Source organism: Lineus longissimus, chromosome 18, assembly GCF_910592395.1.
Source record: "Lineus longissimus chromosome 18, tnLinLong1.2, whole genome shotgun sequence".
Taxonomy (NCBI): Eukaryota; Metazoa; Nemertea; class Pilidiophora; order Heteronemertea; family Lineidae; genus Lineus; species Lineus longissimus.
In genome coordinates, this window is record NC_088325.1 from 11,141,075 (window position 1) to 11,165,813 (window position 24,739).

General features: G+C 39.3%; 1 protein-coding gene across 2 annotated transcripts in view; it reads left to right on the forward strand.

The window, feature by feature from the left end:
• LOC135502396 (dopamine D2-like receptor) overlaps window positions 1-24,739 on the forward strand; it is a 207,885-nt gene that overhangs the window by 85,936 nt on the left and 97,210 nt on the right. Inside the window, exon 5 of one of the 2 annotated variants that reach the window (XM_064795200.1) lies at window positions 8,120-8,180. The gene's annotated coding sequence lies outside the window, so the exon portion shown is untranslated. Of the gene's footprint in view, window positions 1-8,119; window positions 8,181-22,974; window positions 22,997-24,739 lie in introns of those variants that run through there. The other variant, XM_064795202.1, reaches the window with a different exon arrangement.

The following is a 24,739-nucleotide window of genomic DNA, read 5'->3' on the forward strand; positions in this document are numbered from 1 at the left end:
ATGTGCACTTTCAATTTTATGCACTTTCTAATCTGAAAGTATTTGTAATCTGCATGCAGATTTCGTAACGTCTTTGTCTGCTGCTAACACAGCGAGAAATATCAAGTCCAATGACGATATACGCTGCGTGAAGATAGTCGCCCAGATAATAATTTACACAAGTTAATTTAGTGAAACAAATGTCAAAATACAATGTATTAACAACTTATTTGTAAGCTGTGGGAAATATTGCTTTGAACTCAAAAAAGAATACGCTTAGTAAACATGAGATACATTAATTCTAAAAGTGCCATACATGTAGAAAAACCATATCTGCCGGCAAATTATTCTTTGCGGCCTTTTGTAGTCTTTAATCGGAAAGTTTATGTTTTACGACAACCATGCAGTTGTAATAAACAACTGTCGATCCGATGCGCTCATCCTTAGATTTCGCTGGGTTATATCCATCAACTCATAAAATGCGTCCTTTGAATTTAGCGGAGATAGATCGATATTAAATTTGTTCTCAAAAGCATCTTAAGATTGACATTTTTCATCCCGTAATTAGAGGCAATCGACCTCGCTGATTTAATCGCAGGAAGTTAGTTCGAGTTATGTGTAGAATTCCGCTATACGCTGCGCCGTTTCCCCGCAAATAATTCATCCTGGCTTCCCCGGGTTAATGTCAAACATTACTTTGACATAAAAAGCGAGAACTCCGTAGTTTCAAATTGCTCTAGACTGTTTAATGATCAGATGATACAGTCAGTGCAGATTTATTGACAATTTTGCAATCAAGTAAACGTATTTTGATGGAATTTGCGTCGTAAATTACAAAATATTTAAAAAATGCATGCCTGTGAGAACATGTTATTCAATTTTTATATTGAAGATAGTACATGTACATGAAAAGAAATCCAGCCAACTTAGATTTTACGACTTGACTGTAACATTTTAGTAATAAACACCAATGCTCACCTGCTATACTGCGTAGAAAATTCTGCCGTTTTGGTTTTTGTTCGGGTAAATGGCTCAATTAGTATATCCCAGATCTTGGATGTCGCAATTAAGATAAGTATCTGTGTATGGGGGCGTCTACTTTAAATTGGCATTATCCAATTCAGTCGGGCAAATCACCCAAGTTCGGTGTCAATTCTTTAAGCAACATCTGAAAAAAATAAAGAACAAATTCCCCTGCGGCGTAACTACAATACAATGTTTATTTGATCATGCATTATTCAAATAAAGTAGTTAATGAACATTGATCCAGATGGTAAATAGTTACTGAACAAGCCATCATCTTACGATTAGCTTTTTTATCGAATATAAAATAAAGTACCCTTAATTATCCTCCATCACTATAATGGAATAATAAGTGGCTCAGTTATATACATGTAGTTCATTTTCAAGACTCCCATGTGCAATTGCCTGGGAGAGGTAACATTGCGTTTACAGCCCCTTGAAGATAAAACCATTCGCACAGCTCTAAAACGCCTTATCATCCTCAGATAAGAAAATCAGTTGTGTGATCGTCCAGTCACAAAAGAAAAAAGGAACAACACTTCGCTGCGATGCTTTTGGAAACTAGACAGTTCGCCTACAAATTTATTTTTCTGACAAATAAGTTTTTTTCAGGCAGCCCTAAGGTTACACCCAGTTCCAGTGCATTTTCATTGCAGTACAATGATTTTTCAATAATTCTGTTTGGAGAAGTTGTGGTCCTTCTGGAAGTCGTTTTTTTAATGGAAAACCAACCTATTTAGTGCCCAAGTTGGCCCTTCAACTAAAGATCATATTCATTGGTTTGTTCAACCTCAAAGGAATAATAAGACGGAGGGTCCAATTCGTTTTTACGACCACAGTGTCCCTTACAAGCTGTCGGAATGGTGAATATCTCCTAAATCATCAGCTGACTTTCTGTCAAGAGCTTCCAAATGTCTAGACAGTCGTCGGAAGCAATCACCGCAAATGTGTACCAAGTCAATTTGTCTGTGCTGGTGTGATTTCCTATGTAAACGTAAGACTGATCTCCAAACAACCGGACGGCCAAATGCATTACATGCTTCAGCTAATAATTAATCAGTACGATCCGTTCTGATCTTTTAGTATTTTCTGTAAATATAATGTACAGTACATGCCTTGGATCGCCATGTTGAGCTAAAAGTACAGATCCGTGTGGCTCCATTTATAGTGTAAGTGTACTGCAGTAATCTGAAGTAGTGTAGTCTACTATCCAGGTTAGATATCCAGATACGATTATTATACGCTTCTTAGTTAAGGTGTAATTCAGTTTCGAATAAAAGTGCATTGGACAGTTTTTACACGATTCTTGTAAGATATCAACCATCGCATTTAGACGCGACCAGTGACAAATTCACTTATTTTTAGTTTCCACAGCTGTCCCCGAATAATACCACTTTTTTAAAGGAAAACGCCAGAGAGGATGTATGGACGACATCTGACCAACTTAAACTATTAAGTCATGTTATCTATATTTCGTTGCTTAAATACAGCGATTTTAAGTAGTGATAAGTGGTGTACAGTGTTTTAATTTCGTCGCAAATAATATGCTTATTCATGCACTGATGTTGCAACAGAAAAATGACATGTCTATTGTTTTCAATATTCAGTTCTTTTTTGAGCGGATCGAGAAACTGAAACATAAAAGACTGTTTATTTGAAATAACATCACGGAATGTTTATTCATAATTGACTTGCTTGTTTGGACTAAAGCTACCAGATCACCTCAAAACACGGGATCTTAAAGCTTTGCGGTCAGTTCACGTGCGACCCGTCTAGCCACTGAAATAGCTTCTGACAATCAGCGTTGCCCTTGCACCAAGGCACCAACCCGTCAACGCAACCAATACGGACCTCGAAAATTAAATCACGTTCTCGGATCTCGTTTACGCGAGATTTACGACCTTTGCGGTTAGAAGCACTTGTCGTAACAATAAATTAAATACCGTGATGCCCTTTGGTCAGCTTTATAAAGCCGGAAATGAGCTGGCGATTGGTTTTTCTGATGGCTCCCGGGGGAGGGATAAATGATGCTGGTGATTGGTGTAACTGAGTAAAATAAATTGTGTTAACACGGCGATAATGTTAACGAAAAAAAATCCCTCAGATGAGTGAGTATATTCATGACTGGACATGCATATCGTATAAATTTGTGCGAAGATAGATTTTAGATTGTATCTATACCATTGCTTTCCGCATCGAATATTCTTCTGTACTTTGACAGCAAATCATTGCTGCGTCCGCCAACCCTGACCAATCAATCATTCTGGGCATTAAAACTGCCCGCGTAACACTTTCATTTGAAAAGACAATGCAAATGTCAACGGTTCTACTACATTCTGATTACATTCTTAAGGATTTCCCTCTTTTTCGTACATGTCAGCTTACAATGTTCAATCTTAACAAGAGCTGTGTAGGATTCGATGTTAGGATTTTTACTAAGAATCTAACCAGAATCGTTTAAAGAAATGTACAAAACAGAAAATAGTGTCGTATTATACCGCCAGTATATAATGAATTGGGCATATAAACATCAGTTACGTACACGTACTTCTTCGCACATTGCCCATCTTGCCGGGCATTGGTGCAATCGAGGAGAGATATCTCCCGCCATTATTGTCAACCTGTCAATCGATGCAGTGTGTTGGTGTTGATTGATTGATATACTGTTAGTTAAATTGATGGAGTGGGCGTTATATGATGCCACTCGATGCATCATGTGGCGCTATCTAATTACATTTGTTTTTGTTTTTTTATGTTTACCAACAATTACAGCGTAAATGTCGAAATGTGGATAGATTCTGCTTATCGGGGCATAAAGTAGCAACAGGATCGTGTGTAAAAGGTGGTGATGGGTAAATACTGCTGAACAGTTAAATATATAGTAAAAGGGGTCCTGCCTTGATGCAGGCAAAAGAATAGAACAAGCACTATGAATAAAATAGTATGTTATTGAATGCTTGACTCCAGCCTGGATCCTGCTTGAACTCACCCTTTTAATATTTCTACGAATGCTACATGTGTCTTTTGCGATCGGAGAACCCATCCTATCAAGAACCAGACGCGAGCCAATATCAGTTTTTTCCCAGGAATAGAAAACCCATGACCTAGAGCGGACCTCTATATCGAGTGGTCGACTTCACACGACAAACGAGCCATAACCATTACCTAATTGATAGAATTGGAATGATGATTATCGAGAGTGTTTGCTCTTACTCTGTCTAAGCGACATTTGATCGGTGTCCAAATGCCTGGTCGTTTCTTTCCCTGTTTACAACGTTGCTTTGAGGGATGAATCCAAAGCACTTCAACAAGACTGGTCCTTCCTATACAGGAAAGTAGCAGCAACCCAATGTTAAAGAAAACATTGAAAATGTCCTATTTTTCGCTATGCACTGGATATAGTAAACCAAAAGGGTTTAAACTTAGAACATAATTAAGTGTCATTTGTGACTTTGAGTGCATATTGACACTCTAAGTGACACTCCAGCTCTTCAGGTTTGACGACCTTCATGATTCTCAGCAAGCGGGTTATTGGATACTCCAAAGTCTTATCGCCAGCACATAGTTCAAGTAGATCAGTCAAAATCACACAATGAAGCCGAAACAAAACGTTTTCTATAAAAATATCCACCACTAATTTTTGAGCCAACCACTGCATATGATAGCCTGAAAGCGATTCTGCTAAGCTGCATGAACCATTTGCAAAAATATAGTGACATTTATTGCTGGCGAGTATCGGTTCGATATCGCCTGACTCAGACGAATCCGGATAGCTGCATTGTAATTTCAACCAAGCACACTGACCGTGTTGTAATCAAAGTCCTCTAAACTATACGTCTGCGCCGCACGCTTGGGGAAACCACGCATCTTGAGTAGTCTTACAATGCTCCGATTGGTTTCCGTCGTTTTCTTCTTCGCGTTTGCTTGACAGTCTCAGCAGGTTTAAGGATAAGGTCAGCCTTTTAAGAGAATCGAAATGGCTGTTCGTGTGGACTTTATCGACCAGTTAGATATGTGATATTGTCAATAGACTGACATGCTGACACTGATATTTTGAGGGATGGGCGCCTTGATCACGTTTACACGGTGGAAAGGAGGCCTAAAAAATATGTATATGTATATGCTGTGTTTTGCACTGACTCGTCATTTACTTATAGTTGTACAAAATCCAAAGCAGAGAAGATAAATCTTCTTTTCAATATTGTTCATGAACGGAAAATCGGATGACCCAAGATGTTTAGCATAAAGCAGCAAAAGACTAACATAAACGGCCATTCGACAGTGAATGCTATAAAATGCAATGTTTGCCGCACACGTATGCAAGCGGAAGAATATTGCCTAAGAAAAATGGCTTTTCCTTTTCCGATTGACGTAGCAACAATGACCACAAGAGGACAACTTTGTAATCGAAAGCTGGTAGACAACCATAATCCTGATGGCTACGTACTCTACGAATAACCTATACTCGTCTACTGCAAATGCCTCCAGGAATCAACTGGTCTTCTTGAACGAAATCACAACGTCTAATCCTTCCCCAGACAATGCAGTATCGTATTCGCTGGCTGGCCATATAGTAGGTCTGACAATCTAAAACGATGGAGATGGTCACCGCTGGCGCATGTATGCGTGTTTCGTTCTTATATGCAATGCAATGTTAGTAGTATAACGATGACCCTGGACTAAAATTGACCTTTTAGCACTCGAATGAGTGACCTGATTAGCCAATTAAGGATATTACGATGACCCTGGGCTAAAATTGTGCTATTTAGCACTTTAATGAGTGACCTAATTAGCTAATTAAGGATGTCCTTGAGTTTCAAAGAGTTTGACCTTGAAATGAGGGAATGATTTGAAAAAAACGGTTGACTAGGAGAGTGAGAACAATGTTGTGGAGCTTGTCCTTGAAAAGTGACCTAATTAATGCCCAAACTAGTGACCTAATTACATGTGCCCTTGAGCTCCCATGTCCTTGTGAGGGAATAGTTTGAAAAAAAAAGTTTTTGCGCGTAAGAGTGATGTTTTAAGGGAATGACCGTGTCCTTGTAGAGTGAAGTATATTTTCTTCCCAAACCGCATGTGAGCATGTGCTGTGACATAATTAGTGTCGTAATGACACGTGCTGTTGTGTACCAATGACCTTGATATTGAAGTGTGGGAATGTTTTGCAAAAAGCCTTTGCTTTGAGTGTGAGGATGGTTCAAAGCACGCAGAACACTGAGGGCAATGCTGATGATGATGGTGATGATGACAGCAATGATGGCCATGAATTGGATACCAAAGAAGAGGACATTGTTGCATCATGAATAAATAGACTTTTCAAATATCCACCTCTTCACTAGGAATATACACTGTGTCAAACTTTTTATGACTCTACTAGTGCATGTGCCAGAACTTTTATAGATACCATTGGATTACTTTCCCTTGACATTTTCACTTTGCATTTTAAATTTCGTTTAGCATGTTCTCATTGTTGTTGTTGTTGTTGTTGTTGTTCTTGTTGTTGTTATGATTTGAAAATAACCTTCAACGACAAGATCGGGCAAAATACCGATCTTGCTGTGTCAAGGTCATTCTCATATCATGCCTTCATTTCAAGGTCAAGGACCTTGGAACTCAAGGTCGCAGGCAACTTGGTCGATGCTAAATAGGTCAATTTTAGCCCAGGGTCATCGTAATACTACTAATGTTCAACCAATTTAAAGCAAGTTGCACACAAGCTCACCAAGACAGTAATATATAGGCCTAAATGTAACACCTTAATAAGTCGTGCCAAAATTCGTTAGAGCGTGTCACGAGAAACCTAGTACAGAAATTGCAGCTCGGTCTGTCAGCATCTCGTAAACGTCGCCCCGAGGTAACATGGTAGCCACGGGTCACGACACCCACCCTTTTCTGTGATCCGTCGACATTAATGTAATTCACTATTATTAAAATAAATAGTCTATTAGAAATGCAACGGGGTGTATGAACCGGTATCCAAAATATCCATCATCCGTACACACGTCATATGATTCACAGTACATACATTTGTATTTGTCAAAACTCTCCTCCTCCGACCTGCTTTGGAACTAAAAACTCTTCTCGTTCAGCGGTGTAGTCAAAAGGCACAACCATACTCACTATTCATATATAAATAAGGGAACAGGAAGTGAATACAACGTGTCTCAAATTGAGACAATCTTCACTGTCTGTGGTCTATCCCAAGGGGAAATACGATCACTACTGGTCATTACCGTAATCTCAGCTCGCATCTGTGATTACTGTTTAGCACAGTTGATTGGATAATGTAAGGATGGGCACCCACTGATCATGGTCCAAAAGAGGCAAAACTTGAAGTCGAGGAGTAATTGGACCCGAAACTAATTGTGATGCATCTCAAAGCATAGCTAAGAAAATTACCAACTGCATGTGAAGAAGGAAAACATTCACATAAAAAAATCGAGAATCTGCAGATGACGTCCGAGTAACTTTGTCTAGTCAAAGCCTTTGTGTAGAGGGACATTATTCAATCATGCAAGACTGCTTGTTGTGTTTTTCTCTTTCATTCCTTTGTGCCTCCAAAGCACTCCGATTTACTAACAAAAACTACTGACATGATAATGACAGAACTGTAATATTAGCGGGAGTCTCATTTCTGGAATGGCAAAACATATCCTTGATGATTTGTGTCTGTCTACAACAGTGGCTTGGGAAGATCATCGAACGTTCGAAGGAACGCTCTTAGCATATACATTTGTATATATATATGGTATAGGTTTCAAATAGCCGTTTACAAATACCGACTCTGTCGGTAGAAAAATCATGAATTTAAAATTATTGATAGCAAAATGTGTAAATAACTCTTTCAACATCCAAAGGACCATATTTAGCGGTGGTGAGGGTCGTCAGGGAGAAAACGCCCCCCAAAAGCGTGTTTTTTGCATGCAGTTTTGGGACCTTTTTGGCGTTCTGCCCCTCCCCTCATCCCCTTCAAGCCAATGTCACCCCATAAACGATATCACATGCATTGGCGAATCGTTTCCAAGGTCGATATGACGGGAGCCTATTATATGTCAGGATTAGTAGTAATAAGAATATCATACTGTAATAACGTCACTTGGTATATTTTTACTTTCAGATAACTGGGTATCTATACATGAGATTATTTACAATACGATACTCTATTATGGCTACATAAGGTAAGGCTCTATTTCACGTTTAATCTTTCACTCTCATATATCTCGATAACTCCAATACACGCAGTCTCAAGACCAACAGTCCTCACCCGTGCCACAAACATTACTTGCAGGTCGTGTAGGTTTTGGAAAAAATTCTTAATCGAGACCTAGCTGTTCGATCATTGTAATGACAACATCAACAGCTGATGACGTCATGTCGGCTGTTGTTTATTTATTATGTCACGCCTGGAGTTTTGTTGTAGTCGTGTCAACAGTTGGTTGTTTTCGTACTCAAAAACTGAACTGTGAGTGCTAAAAAATTGGTGTTGTTCTACTTTCTAAGCTCTGGTTAAAATTAATTTGAAAAATACTTTAAGAAAAAAATTTTACTTTTGAAACAGGAGCAAAAACGCGCAAATTGAAAGGATGATCCGACGTTTCGTTTCAGCTATTTTTCGGATACAGGAAAATCACATGGACTCATAGATGGTTAAACGTATGTCTAATGACCATACTAATTGCTCCTTCGAAAGACGTTCGGCGCCTCGCTATGAAGCTATTTTTGAAATTAATGAGTTTCAAAGCATATTAATTAGAAATGCCACGCGCACCTGTTAGAAAGAACTCAAAGCTTATCAATGCGGGTGGATTTTTTTCGTGACTTAAGAATAACAAGAAGAGTGTTCGCCGATTCTATTCACTAATAAGACGGGATGACATCCTTGTACAAACTACACAAGATAACGCGACAGCTACATTGCTCGAGCTTGAAATATTTATCAAAATAAAATATTTGAGCCTTAGACTTGTGGCAGGGAGAGCGTCGGTTCGGTGCTCGGCAGTGCCACGTGGTGTTCTAAACTGGCCGCGCAGTATGTCAATACCTTGGTCCCTACAAATGGTTTTCTGGGTTAGGTGGGGAAAAACTGTTAAGCGCATTGAGACTGTTGTACAAGGCGCTATTAGGAACTGGCACAATTTTCTCATTTTGATTGCTCGTATATTACGTGGTGATATGCGTAGATATTTCATTTCGCAGAATAATACCATTTCAACGCATTACTGAAGTCTGTACTTACTTTATCCGAATCACAGTATGCATGTGTACATAGACGAAGTCCTGAACTTATTCGTGAATTCATAATTGACTAATTAGGAATTTGATATCAAAAACATGACCGGATATTACCACAAATGCTTAGCCATGTATGTGTTCAGAGAAAAAGGCTGGTGATGTTTACAAGTCAAGTCAAGATGAAGTAAAATGCGAAACCCGAGAGCTAAATCTAATTCCTCTTAGGTCTTCGTTGGTTATTCTATTGACTCGTCCGTCAGTTTTTTCTTTGTGGGTAATGTAATTAAAAACACATTTCGAGTTCATTGAGAAAGATGAGAAAGTTAATCGAGTTGTTACCTGTGTCGAAAAACTTACGTCGCAATCGATTGCTACTTCTTCCTTGCTGTCTTTTTGGCGGCACCATTCTAACCTTCTGATGAGTTTTTTTCTACTTTTCGCATATTCAATTCCAAGACTGCCATCATCATGTCACTTCAAAAAGCCGAGAACCTTAATTGTGTCATTACTTCAAAGATCCAAAATGCGAAACTAACGCCCTCAAATTGCTTGCCATACTTTCTTTCGCTTAAGAGTGCTAACCTTTGGATGACTCGACTTTTTTTCCCCTTCTATATAGTCCACTATATATTTGATTTCAAAACCGCCATCAAGTTCCAAGAGAAACTTGAGAACCTTAATCGCGTTATTTTAAGATAATAAATACGAAACGAACACTCAAATCGATTGCCATACCTTCTTTTGCGTCACCATGGCGACCCAGCAACGAATCGTTTCAGTCCACGCCCCTCGTTGCCCAGGTAAATCGTTGAAAAACTCTCGCGACTAGAACAAGAAATTGATCTTGCGATGACATTCCAATCTCTCATATCGTTTTATCAATCATCATCTATTGGAAGTTTAATCATATCTTAATATGATTGATCACAGTATTGCTGGGAGATGATCACAAGGCAAGAAGGAGTTCGAAGGTGCGTCACTTCCGATACCAACGATGAGAGGGACATTTCCTCTGGCATGAAGTTTGTGATGTAGCAATATTTATTAGTTGCGTAATCATATATCGATAATAGAGAGTGATTACGGTATTTCTAGGCAAAAGTGACATGATGAGATGTAGGACATATACATGTATAGTGTGCAGAAATGTCAAAAGTCCGAGTGCTCAATATGCTCAATATCCTCAATTGTGGGCAAGGCATCAAGCGAGCAAGAAATATGCGAATTTTGCCAGTCATCTGCATGCATACGAAACAATAAAACTCCCAGGTCAGACATCTCGATGGGCTTCTTACAAGATTCTTAGCTGAGATAATATTTTGTTTTGTGTTATACATGTACCTTGTTTCAATATTTTTAGTTAAGATCATGGCTAAAAATCGTTAGAAGATTATACGAGTGCATTCATACGACACTGAATAGTACGTCAACTAGCATAGCCTTATTTTCTGGATTTTTGACCTGGGAGCTGCATCAAGCGGATGCTTGAGATGCTGTGGCACAAACTCCCCCAATCATGTTAGTCATTGTTACCTTTGTAGCCCTCATTATCAGTCAATTAATATGCTAATTCCGCATATCCCATCATGCCAATTAGCATGTTACCAAACTTTTTACGGCGTCGTTCAAAGGAAAATGGCGTGCAGCTGACAGCAGAACATTGAGTTCAAGGGTGCTTCTTTTGTAAAAGCGGTATCTCAACTCATCATGCAACGTCAATCACTCGATCCAGAAGATGTACCCTGTTTCTTGGCCATGAATTAGAGAACATCACTTATCAAATATTGATGATTCGTCATCATTTAATTAAAAAAATATCTGACTGTTGTGCAAGGGTTTATTAAAGGCCTACGCCGTTCGATAAAAATTTAAAACTTGTAATTGAATTTAAAACTTTCCAATTCATGAATTGCGTAAACACGTACTTGAGACAGATACTATAAATAACAAGTTTCAGCAAATTCATACAGCACTTTGTACAACTGCATTTCTACCTGGACCGAATGGCGCACCCCTTTAATGATTGCCTCCGTTTTTCCTGCTATGGACATAATAACGTCGTCTTCCTTTCTGGCTGTAAGTGACATCAAGTGCCAAGGTGGGCCATTCGTTTTTCGTTGACCTACAAGACTGGAGACGGTACCAAAGTGACGATCATTTCTGCTTTCGATCAATAGTCATCCGGTTTTATTGTAAATGAACCAGTCCTGTACAATTCTTCTTTATCTAATCATTCGCTTCTGCTCCATGCACGGGTTGTCGGGCGCCAGGAATCCTGGCCAAGTGTACCAGCATTCAACATGCTATTCATCCTATATCTGGGGATTAGATTGGTGAAGGTCAGGGCGTTTCTAAACTTGGGCTGCACATTGCCCGTTTAATGTTCAGCTGAAAGCGAGGAAAATCATGAAGCTACTACACTCCTCTCAAGCACCAGACAACATGACCTGTTGGTCTTCTTCTCATATCTTACTAAATTTCTGCTATACTTTTTCTTTTTCTTATTCTGATTCATACCCCGAAAATACCGATAAGAGTGTCATGAGATTCTTAGCTAAGAATCTATTCTGACAGGAATCCTATAAACATGATAAAGACTGCACGTGAACATGAACATGTAATGTACATGTACAAGAATCTATCGTAAATAAGATATATTAAGTGGAATTATGGCATATTCCTTTTTGATACAGATGACTTCATTTCGACGTCCAAATCGTCAATACGAAAACATGTCACCTAAAAAGGCGGATCTTATCGTTCCGACATTCAATAACCTGACATTGACATTGCGACAAGCAAAACTATTTGCTTTAGGAAAGACTCGATATTTTCTTGTGATGATTCCATTATTGTTGTCAATTGGTCATGACAGGTCAAAGCCTATTCATCTAATCTTATCGACCTCTGGATTTATTTTGCATTGGCAGAGTAACCTGTAAAAAGACGAGATATAAAAATGCTAACCTGATCAAGTCATGCACGAAATTTTAGCAATCCAATAATTGGCCAGTTATGTTAATATCAAATGCATGGCGGATGTCACTGGCCTTTGTTAGCGCTATCGTTATTGGCCACAGGGCACACCAGCCATGGCGACCACGCTTTTTAATTCACCTTGCTTAAGTGATTTTCCTTATCCTTCCGTGGACAAGTTTTTACTTTTATCGGAAAAGCGACAGATGCTCATTCAGTTACAGATGTGTTGAAAAACGTTCCATGATCTTCGCATTTTCTTTTACGTGAAATCTATTCAGAAGGTTATCTGTCTTTTTCAAAGCCATCATATACCCATCAAGTAGAACTCTCCTAGTGAAAATCATCAATGATTAATCCCTCAATCAAACAAATATCTAGGGCACTGCACTCATCATGATCATCTTTATGATCCAAGCTGGGACCCAGGTCTCTCGGTGTATTAGGGGTACTACAATAGGCATTACGTTCTTTTGCCCCTCACTTCGCAGTTAAAAGAACTCAGTCAGATCTGGTCTATTGTACATGTTGTACTTTAACAAAGCCCGCTAACAGCTTTCATGGGGGTCGATATACCTAAACGGGTAAAGGTCAAGTCAAAACCCTGCGGTAGCAAGCGTTTAACATTCGTCGAGTTCTTCTTTCTTATTACCTGTATAAATAAATGGAAAGTAGATTAGGCCGACGCCATCGTTCTATGTTGAGGGTATTCCGTGTATGTTATTAATCAGTCTTCTTCATTATATCATCGTCACTGGGGGTTGCAGTCTTAGAAGAACGCTGGCCTCATTTGTCGAGGGAAAAAGTGTTGTCGCTGCAGACAAGTATAAATATTTACTAGTATCTCAAATATTCCACCAGTTTGTTAAGGGAGTTAATGTAATTAGTGTCCAGAGAGACATATTTATACGCATGTGATTCGACTCCAGTCAATACTAATGAATAAATGAAATTAATGAATAAATGAAAATACGACTTGTAAAAATATTGTTAATAATATTGCAATCGTCATCTTAGATACGTGCTGGCCCAACTGGTAAGATGTAATTATAAGATATGACTCGTTAAATTTTTGCGAGCCGACGGACATTTAGATTTGCACATGTAAGATATGCGTATAGAAAATGTAGTTCATGTTAGTATGGCATCTTCCGTGTGGCGTTTCGAATGCTTTTATCTCAAGATACAAAAATTGCAATAAATAGGGTCTGACGTTCAGTTTTAGCCAACCCGGTCAAAAGCTGCAAACATCATGATAATACTAAAAAGCTATCTCATGTCATCTGCCCTTACACTCAAACGACCATAAACATTGCAACGGTAACATTGTTACATGTATCTGAAAATGGTTTCATTGAACCGTGAACAATCCACGAAGTGGTCGCAGAGGCGTACTTAATTAAACTTATTTTGTCCAGAAGTGATGCAGCTGAATCGAAAACCTTTTCTCGGGTCAACTCCTGTGTTTGATCAAGCGAGGCACTTTATCAACTAAATAATCCGTCAGGAACTGAAAAGAAGTGGTCGCATTGGGATGCTAAAGTACAAAAATGTATTTCGTCCAAGATTGATGCAACTACGAAAATCATTGGATTAATTCACGTGTTAGGCCAAGCGAGATACTGTAGTTGTTCCGATATTTGTCAGGAAGTGAAATCTACAATTGGTCGCAGATTGAGGCTTCTGTTTTGTTCCGCTGCTGAGCAATTATCGTAACATGGTATCAAGGACACATCAAAATATCGGACAAGTTATCAAGCTCTGCTAAACAAGGGTATATTATCGTCAGCTGAATTTCCCTTGTGTACTGAGAAACCCCATTACCCTCTACTACTGATTAAATATTCACAAAAGGAAGATATCTAGCCAGCAAATTAATCAATTTACCCGCCCTCTTGAGACGCCTGTTTCCCGCGATTGGGGAGGGATATGCCATGATGACGTCCCTCCCGGGAAATGCGATTGCGTAAGGTGGTGATTTTGCAGCCAGTGGTAAAGGCGGAAATGACAATTCCATGACAGACCAATGCAACAAACATGGGATTTTTTATGTGGCATCCTGGGATATCACATCAATACATCTGAACCGATTAATCCTCGAATGTAACAAAAGTAAAGTGTTGATTGCATGCATATAATGTATAAAACTTTCCCTCTGGGAGTGAGACATAGAGCTTTAAAGATAGCTAATTCTGGCATCCAAGACTCGGCACTTTGCAGTGCATATCTCACGTAGGACATCAAATGTACCAGCTCAATAGGGGTGTTTTAGGTGTGTCAGCAAGAAGTTCTAAGCATATTGATATTAAGTGCCGTCGTTTCGTGTTGTCGAGGCCTGACCAGGTGACCACTCTCACCATTGTATTTAGCCACACACACCCTCATGCAAGGGCGGGTAAAAATACTATATCAACATGTAAAATCGTGAACGTGCCAAATCTAAAATTTCTCAGATCAAAATTTTCCCACCTGGCAGAAAGACGGCATGCGGAAATGTATAGGCCCGACCAATGTCTTGCGCATGCATAGAAGCTTGGTATGGACAAAACGACTCCGATGGTTGTTTGTTATTCAGCCTCCTTGTTCTGCAAATTGGACATGATTTTCTCAAGTTTACCAAAATCGCCTCGACAGCTCCGCTATGTTTACATTTGTCATTTACTCATACAAGCGTGAATTCCATTAGTCACGTCTCTCTTCTCTTTGAAAATACTTTATTTGTTTTTGGCTAATTGATTGTTTTAGCATGTCAATTTTGGCTAGGATTCCCTTGGCCATTAGTTCAAGTCCGTACGCAAACACATGTTAGTAATTTATCGCATTCGAAAGTCAACAGATTAGTAATTTAGCAATGACATGATATCATTCTTGGCAATTAATGTTGTTTGCAAACAAGAAAAGTGGCTGGTATTGGGCGACATTAGAACGAGATTGAGATTGAATTCTGTACTGTAAACAAACAATAGGACACGTGGGCGTCCTGTTTCCAACTTTTGTTTAGTATTGCCGATATTGATAACGCTGGATAATTTTAATTCCCCTAAAGACAGTTAGGAAGAGTAATCGTGCCTAATCCACTCTATAGATTTCTGTTTACCTGAAGCGTGGACCCTTTTCATATTTGCGGGGAAAGAGACAAGCTGAGGATATCGTGACCTTTAGCTAGCTAGCAAGAAATCCGTTGCTATCTTTCCAGGCCTGCCACGATTAATACAGGCCACTTGTCAAGTCCGCGCGCAAACAGATTAAATAACTTATTGGATGCGAATATCAACAGTTACATTTTTGCAATAACATGCTGGCAATTAATGATGTTTGCACAAGAAAGTTTATGGACTGTTGGGAAACTTTGCCTCAGCTGTAATTTGATATGACGGACAAAAGGAGATTTGCTGAACATTTACTTACTATTTTTCCTTTGGTTTATTTGTTTCGTTTTTCAGTTGATTTTCCCATAAACCTGTTACTCCCCCAGGCTTAGTTTATGATATAACTTTACTTTATTGATATTATCCACGCTTCATGCATTTTATTGCATTGTTTTTGACCACAACACCGTAATTTACGTTTGGCCATTATGTTTACGAATGTATTAATGACCCCCGTAATTAATTGTCCCCTTTGTCGAGACCAGTGTTATGATAATAACCAATGAGGTGTTACATCTGATAAAGTTCCGTCGTAAACATTTATTTTTCGTTATCAGTGTCTATCAGAATTCCTGCATCGGATAGTTTTAATTTTTTTCATCGGTCAGAAATTGATTAAAGTCTCAAGCTATGATAGCAATGGCAATGAAACAAGATTTAGTGTTGAGCCCAGACTTTTTTTATTCTTTGGCTCTCGGATTTTTTCCCGATTTTTTGCAGGGGGAGGGGAATGAAGGTTTTATTTTATTTTTTCACCATATTTGACAATCACGAGCATTTCTGGATGATGTTTTTGGCCGGAGGAAAAGATCAAAATAAATCTCTATTCAAAATCAAATTTTCGCCTTTCTCCGACATCTGCCCAATGATTTTCGATGTATAGTACCCCTGTGCCAATCATTGAGGTTCATGAGTCTATGCTGTGCTACTGAAAATAAGTAAAACCTTACTTTCAGATAACAATCTTTTTCCAATTAGAAATATTTTATAAATGGGATTTCACCTTTAAGAGAAAACAACTATCAGTGTCTTGGTCTCTCTGATTTAGGAAGCTGAAAGGAAATCCACCAGCCAAACTACTACAGGACAGGACAGAAAAAGACACGGACTTTTTCAAAGTAATAAAGAGAAAATTGATAAATAAAACAGCCATTCAAAAATCAAAACTTTTTCGTTCCTTTTGCCAAATCTTTAAAAACGCCTTTGATGTCGAGCTGAGCAATGGCGTCCAGTTGACATCGCGATAAGTCACACCGTCGCCAAGCGACGAGCAACTCACGCGACATTACGTCAACCCGGGTGAGAACTCGGAAAGGGTTTTGATTAATACAACATCATCGTGTTATTGGTTTATCAGACAAGCTATTAATTTTCTCATGGCGTGCTAAGATCGTTGTCACATGGGGACAGGGCCATGGTTTAATCTGGTGTCTACGGAAATTCGAATCGGCGGATCGATGGTGTCTTCCTTAATCTCCTATTACAGATATGGCCTTGAATTTGGTCGATAGTTTCGTATATCTGTTCGATACACACGTAAATGATGTTTATACCCATAACATGTGGAAGTATTTTTCGGTGACTGTGGTAATAAGACCGAAATGTGACATTTGCCATTCAAAAGATTGGTCTTTACTGAAGTCTGAACCAGGGGTTTTGTATAATCAAAACGTTGATTAGAGTTGGATGGAACCGCTCAAGCGACACGACGCACGAGCCCTGATATTATGCCCCCGAATTTCGTCGGGGGTATCATAAATAAACTAAAAGAAACCTGCCTGTACATGCGTAAGCTGAACACCATGATTTAAAGCCATCCACCTTGCTAGATGTTTAATTGTCGTCAGTTCATCTTGCAAATAAAACGCAATTCCTAACCAAATTAATCAAAAAGACAACACAGCAATAAATATTGATAAATTAATTTACCTTTGCATATTGGATATTCTAGAACTATCTATCAAACTTTCTTTGGTCAGTTGGCCGGAACTAGCTAGGCAACCGAGGTACGTGGTGATTAGATCCAACTGTGCGGGGGAGGCGTTATTTTTTACCCTAACTTGTTAAATATGCGGTAAGGCCTGAATGATATTCATTTAATGAATCTGATCCAGAGCCTTCTATCTATCTGGCATGTAGTTAAGATCTTGATCATTTAGTTTTGTGAACGTATGCATGTATATATATTCGTTATAAGATTCGTCTAAGACTGAACTATATATCGTATACGAATCTTGTAACGAATGAACGTACATGTCCATGTCCATCTACATGTACAGCATATCTAAACTAAGAAACTAATCTTATCTGAAATGTTGACCTGTATATGTCCTGTCAGTCTAGCCTTTGGAAAATCATGGTTACTGATGTTAAATGACGGACGCTCAGTGTTATATTTCAAAGATCTCATGTTAGAGTAAAATGACATACATGTACATTAAAATCGATTGGATGGAGTGCATAATGTCATTCATTTATATACTAAATAGCTGTGTACTGTTAAACACACGAAAAGTATACCATACTAGAAATACAACAATTTTACTCGCATCTAATCAAGTGAAAAAGGCCATCATTCAGATATATTCAAAATTATGCCGAGTTACGTATTAGTTGCCATCGTTTCGGCGTCCTTAACTAGTTAGACAGCTAGAAATCTGCGAGGCTAACATTCTGAAGGGGTCATGCATCAAAAGAGTCCGGCGCCAAGTATCTTTCGAGTGGAGTAGGCTACGTATACTATTACAGATTTGCGGTCTCCTCCTTTGAACTTACTGAGATATTCAGCGAAAATTGGACCGGGATTTGCATAACACGCTATAGTGACTATGTTACTCGCGCACAAATTTTCTCAAGTGGTCCCTAATAAACTGGACTCATTTGAGAAGCGAGACGAGGACCTTTTTAACTCTTCTTGTAGCGCAAGGTCGTGATACTTGAGGTGGAGATGTTAGACGTGTTTATAGAGACTCATGTAGGCTATATCATGCTCTTGATCTTGGTTATTGCCCCTGAATTTACGCGGATTTCGTCGGGAGCGCACAGGCAACTCATGATAAAATTCTACTGTGTTTCTTTTTTAATTTGTGTTAATGATTTTATTCAGTTCCATGTTCATAGCTTGCACAATCTTTACAATATTTTTGCAAAATTCCGTTTTATGATCTCAGACCAGAAATTTACCCGAATCTTATGAAAAAAATACATTGAAAAATACATGTTTAAAGAAAGCAACACTATGATAGAACATTTGATGATTTAACTGGTTTAAATAATAGAATAGAATAATTCCTATCTATCCTTACTTTAAATCCGATCAGATTCATATTGGTAAGTCTACAATTACATTGACTCATGTCGCCAACGAAGCCAACTATTTAAAAAAAACCACAAATTATCAACTTTCCAAAGAAAAACAACTTTTGCAAATAGTCTTACTTAGGAATTAAACTAGGCTAATATTTGATCGGAATATCTTTTCTGATAAAAGGTCATATGTCATCTAATGAGCTACAAGTATGCTGTTATTTTTATAAAAATGCTATTTCTCCATTTGGGGAATCCAATAAATGGTATCGACTTACTAGTTGCCCCAAGGCGAAAGGAAACTAGGCCATAAGGCGTATTGGCGATTTGGTATACATGTAAGTGCTATGTGGTTTTCATGTTAGACCTTTGAAGTCCTGATTTGCGACGACTGACTGCATTGATTCAGAATACTGTATACTCATTTAACCCATTATTCCCCTCTGTTTTGGCATGTAATCCATTTCAGATGATGACGATTGGTTTCTCTAAGGGCCGCCAGGATAACACCCGAACAGTATTTCGCACTAAATACATGTATTTACATTGGACTTTTACCGAATTACTGAATGCAACGCTAAGCATGTGAATAACTGTTTTCACACTGGCCGAAAGGCGGCTCATAGCATTACATTACGTCTGCTGTTGCAACTTCGTAAGGTTGCGAAACCTGTCGGTTACTGAGCTTGTTTCTCTATACGAATGGCCTCAACTATGGCTCTTGAAAACACGAACATTGCCGTCTCTCATTGGCACCGATCCCATAGCTTAGGAAAGATTTATACATCAGGCTAATTAGAAGGTTGGGCAACGACCTTGTTCTATGAAAGGGCCGGGAACCAATAAACTATGTTGTGATTATCGAATTGCGTTCGTGTGGTCGATCAACAAGGGATGGTAATGAAACCAGGAACTTCTCAACTACAGTTCTATTTGAACGAGATACGCCACTCATATTTTCAGCAAGTTCGTTCTCGTGTGGCTAAATACATGACCGCGTTCGTCTTATGTAATTTCAATCTGACCCAACTTTGAAATGAGACAAACATGCTAGAATTGGCCACCATTATCATGATTATTAGCTGAATTTACCAGAATCGCTCATTTGAGTAACAGACGACTTCCAATACATGGTACACAACACTCGAACTTCAAAACGGTGCGTTTGACGTCAAATCCAACTTATGCGATTTATGTGCAAATTAATCCAACCATACACGTAACTACAATGACACGTCCACTACGTTTCATTACTGGTCAGCTAAAATCAGTCAGTTCCACTAAGCCTGAAATTCAAAACAATACGCTTATCCCTATGTGGCATATTGCCCCATAACCGAAGTGTCAGAAGCACCTGTACGTAAAGTGAACGATGGGCTACACAAACTGATGTACTCTCAGACAACATGCTGGGTCCATTGCTATAGATAATGGTTTATATGATACGCATACAAATCAAAAAATTTCGCCGAGATAACGGAAAAGGGGGGCGGTCGCTTCAGATTGACTGAGTGCAAGCAGGAAAGTAGTCGACCTATTGGATCCCTCCCCCGCCAGGGAAAAAAAGCATCATAGTCGTTTTGATCCTTTAAAACAATTAATGGTACAATATATCAAAGTTCAGGTTGGTTGCTGCTGTTTTGCTTCAAGGAACCCAAGAGGTGTCACTATTGAAAGTTGGTGCACTTTGATATGTCAGAAGAGTCAACGCAACACGAAAATTACCAAACGAACATTACGTTTTATTTATGCCAATCAATTTCGTTGCCCGTCAATGCCTCACGCCTTCGAGTGAAATGTTTCAAGACGCAATGTAAAGCAAAACACCCGGTTTTCGGAATGTTTGGTGGCGATGGCAGAAATAGCATTGGCAATTTCTTCCATTTCGGAAGATTACGACCTTTGGAAAAAAGTAAATCAGAAAATGAGCTCCACCTGTGGCATGGTTGCGTACGGGACGCAACATGGTAAAAGAAATGCGTGCCGGGTCGTCGGTGTATACATTCTACACGTTGGCCGTTTCCACTGCTGCCATGGATCAGGCCAGAGGCTGCAGAAACCGTTTCTTGCCTTGTAAAATTAATGCCAATGGGAAACGGTTGATTTGCGCACTGAATCAATGATTCATGAAGCTGTTGTGGTTTAGCAGAGGTGATTTAGTGTTCACAACGGGGAAAATGGAGCCTTGAGAATGTAGAAAATATATCCATGTCAAGGATCTTCAACAAGTAAATAAAGTGAGATGTGGTAATATTTACCGGTCGCGTATACGTCAGAGAGTGGAAGTTTTCTGGGGGACCCAGCTGATGGGAATATGCCGAAAATAGTCTTGAAAGATTTGTTATTAAGAAAGCGATCGAGTGCCAGTTTCAAGTACTCCCGCAACTTTATTTGGCGTATTGCCGATATCGATGTGATGTTTATTGCAACCTTCTGCACCAGCCACTACCACTAAGCACGTTTCTAATGAGTACGAATTGGGCGATCGAGGAAGCTCAGATAAATCCTGCACAACCCCTCCTCCCCTTACGAAGCCATCCCCGAAAGACACTCTATAATAAATTCGATTAGCATACGACCTCGGCTAAATTAAGGAATAACCCTAGACACCTTTGCCCGCAACAGGCGTGAAATCAACTCTAAAGTCCAGCTTAATCACGGTATGGTGTCCCCTACGTGCCCTGCATTAATGCAACGCAGACTAATGTTGCTTGTTCATGTCATGTCTGAAGTGATGGATGTGAATTTGATGGGCTTGTGTCATGTTGCCGCTTGATAGCATAAAGAGGAATGATGCTAAGTGCTGCGAATTCAATATTAAACTGATCCTGTCTGGGGTAAAAACTCTAGACGTCAAAAGATATTACCTATATCTTTTTTATAAGATATCCAACGCTCTAAGGGAAATAAATGGAAGTATTTTATGGAATAACTGAGCATGCACTTCTCTTCAAATTGGCCATGCTCTTCGAAATTTCTTTTTTGTAACATGTGCTAAAGGAAGGTAATTATGAACCGGTTGTCTTCATGACGTTTTATTGTTGGCCAGTCTAAGTCAAATATTGTGTTCAAATATTTTCCCACTGTTTTCATTAACATGAACTTGGATTTCAAGGAGAGGTAATGTTATATTTTCATGCGGCTAAGTTTAAATGACTTGACCCGTAACTCTGTCAGTACCGGCCATACTCTTGTGATGGTTTGTGATCTTTCTTTAAACATCTGGAAATAGACATAAATAAATTATTATAGAGCCTATTCGAGTTCTCATCTACTCTTCAATGATACCGAATATAGTAATGGCTCTCTCATTAACAAGATTGTCCGTTATTTCCATATATTCGACAGCAACTTTCAAAATGGTGATTTTTAAGTCGCCTGGTTTTGATATACCTAATATTACTGCCAGTCCCAGACTAGATTATTGACCATAAAACCCTCCCCTGTGCACTTTGGGCCAATTATGCGCCCAGGGAACCTGGTTTAATGTGGACAGTTTTGAAATTATTCATAAATACACAGTTCAAGGAATTTCTTACATACTATTCATGTCGTTTTAAAGCTTTTATTATAAGTTTTCCAATAAAGCAACTATATAATTGTCATATGATATTCTAGTTGCCTGCAGACGTTGTTAAGTTGATGAGCGGTCGTAATTTAAAGCTGTTGTCTAAATTCCCAGCTTGATGATATCTGGCTGTCTTGTCTGTTGACTCTGGTCTCTTGGTTGCGGGGGTGTCCTTGGTTCGGTTCTCTGTATTGTTGGCATGAGACCCTAGGCAGGTTAAAGCGAATTTCGCACAAGCAATGCAATGCTCTGCCGGCGGCTCAGTCGGTATCAAGATCAATTCCTTCATACGGGAGTTTTTCTGAATGGAATCCTACTGCGGGCCCTGCTGTCCACATGTTCATAGCCCACCAAATCTATATAACTAACTGATCTTCGCCGGACTTTTAAACAGGAAATGAGAAGGCATATTTTCATCGCCCGTGAAAATGTAAAGAGTGACCCATTCGTGGTCTAATGATAAAGTCATTAACATAAATTCTAACCCCTCTATCTCCTACGTCACCCACCACTGGAAAAACTTAAGAATTGGGTTTCTTTGTCAGGCAGGCGTACTCTATCCCACAGCCCATTCAAATCATTTGTAGCTTGCATGTTGAATAAAAGTCGCTCAGCTCCCGGACCATAATTTCAGCAATCTGATAGGTTTGTTCAAACGACTACATTTCAATATGTTCGAGCATCTGAAATATTTCTGTAAAGCAAATATAATGCCAGTTTTTTTTCAGATGATGTCATCTCGTTGCATTTAGTACTATAGCAAGTAAGTTCACTTTTTATTAATGGTATAGCAGACACCGTGGAAACAAATACATGTACTTTACAATGGTTAGTCTCGAGGTTTTAGAGAGGCGGTATTGGAATTGAGGAATACCGCTTCGGCTCACTTAAAAAGTTTCAGCCAATCGATTGCCCTGGCTAAAACCCATCTGCTCGCAATATGTCAGCGACCTCCGTACAGCCAAGCTGTAGCGGCAACCATTTCCGAGCATAAAGGTTGCCGAACTCAGCTGAACATTGCCCTCCTAACGGCACATACAAGGTCGGGTATCGCATTACAACTGGCACCTGCATCCTAAGCCGGGCTTTTACAGCGCTACGAAGACAATGCCGGGGATAGGCTGCCTCCCCGACTCAATCCGTTTGTCTGCCTTCGTCTTTCTCCTCGTGTTTCCGGTTCTTGTTGAGTTGTGTTATCCCATTCAGTATGCGGTTTTTGAAAGTGGGTATTAGCCCGAGCGAGGCCAAGTGGTCATAAACCGCTTCAACTGCCGGAAGAGGTCACATCACCATAATAGTATTGGCCTGGTTGGGTGTGATCAGCCTCGGCAATTAGCAGTTTGGGACATAACACGAATTCTTTAATGACAATGTTGGTGATTATCCTGGTGTGCCTTCCTCGGGCGTGTCTGCGTTGACGTCTCTCTGTGGGCAGCACGTCAGCGGGAATGAATGCAGTAGTTAATAGAAAACACATTTTATCATAAAAAATGGCAGTTGGTAAGCTAGGTGTGGCATTTCGTCTGCATCATTCAGGCATCATAAAACTGTTAAACCAAGTTGACAAACCGGGTCTTTCTTGAAACTTTGTATGACGATTTCTCCCATTGCCGTTATCTTCACTGATACATGTGTTATTGTTGTACTCCACCCCTGACATTTGCCATGTCTACCTCGCCGCACAAAATCTATTTTCATTTCTAACAGTCCGCCATGCATGTAAGCGATCAGCGACATTGTGTACCGAATGTCTCAAAGACCTCCCTTTTGTCCGTGGGCTGGTCACAAAGGACCGCGAGACAATCGAGTATTTTTTGCATGTGTATTTCTTTTCGCTTCTGCACTAGCAAGGATCGGAATGCAGAAAGATGCTTTTGTGACTGGCAACGAGAATTTGGCGTGACGAGTATAATCTATTCTACTTGATGACCGTGAACATTATAAACAGATATATATTTTCATCGGCATTTCGCCTGGGAAGACGATTTTTTTACGACAAAGTAAATGCTGTCCTAATGATAATCACCGAGCTAACCTTGACAAGGATTTCCTTTATGCTCCACAGACATAGCAGAAATGACAGAAAAATACAACATCTAACACGTTTTATTGCCAAGATTTAGTCGGAAGGAAGCGTGCAATAGTTATGTTCAATTTTCGATAGGAATTCCTGATGTCACAAGTATGTCAATTTTTCAAGAGATCCGATCCTTTTCTACGCGAATCGAACACTACGCAAGTAGATTTCATTATTGAATATTGCTGACCGCGGGGTACTATTGTAGTTCCAGAAAGTTTTTATTTCCTGTTCACCAAAAGTGTCCCTCCAAGAGGGGTTAATGAGCGTATGATAATACGTTAAGTAGAATCACATCGCTTATGATATTACATTGAAAAGAAGTGCAAATAAGAAAACAAAAGGATATCGTATACCTTAGCTGGCAGTTTTCATATATATTCCCCATTGTCATGCCAGCATAGCAGCATTGAATATCACACCCCGAGA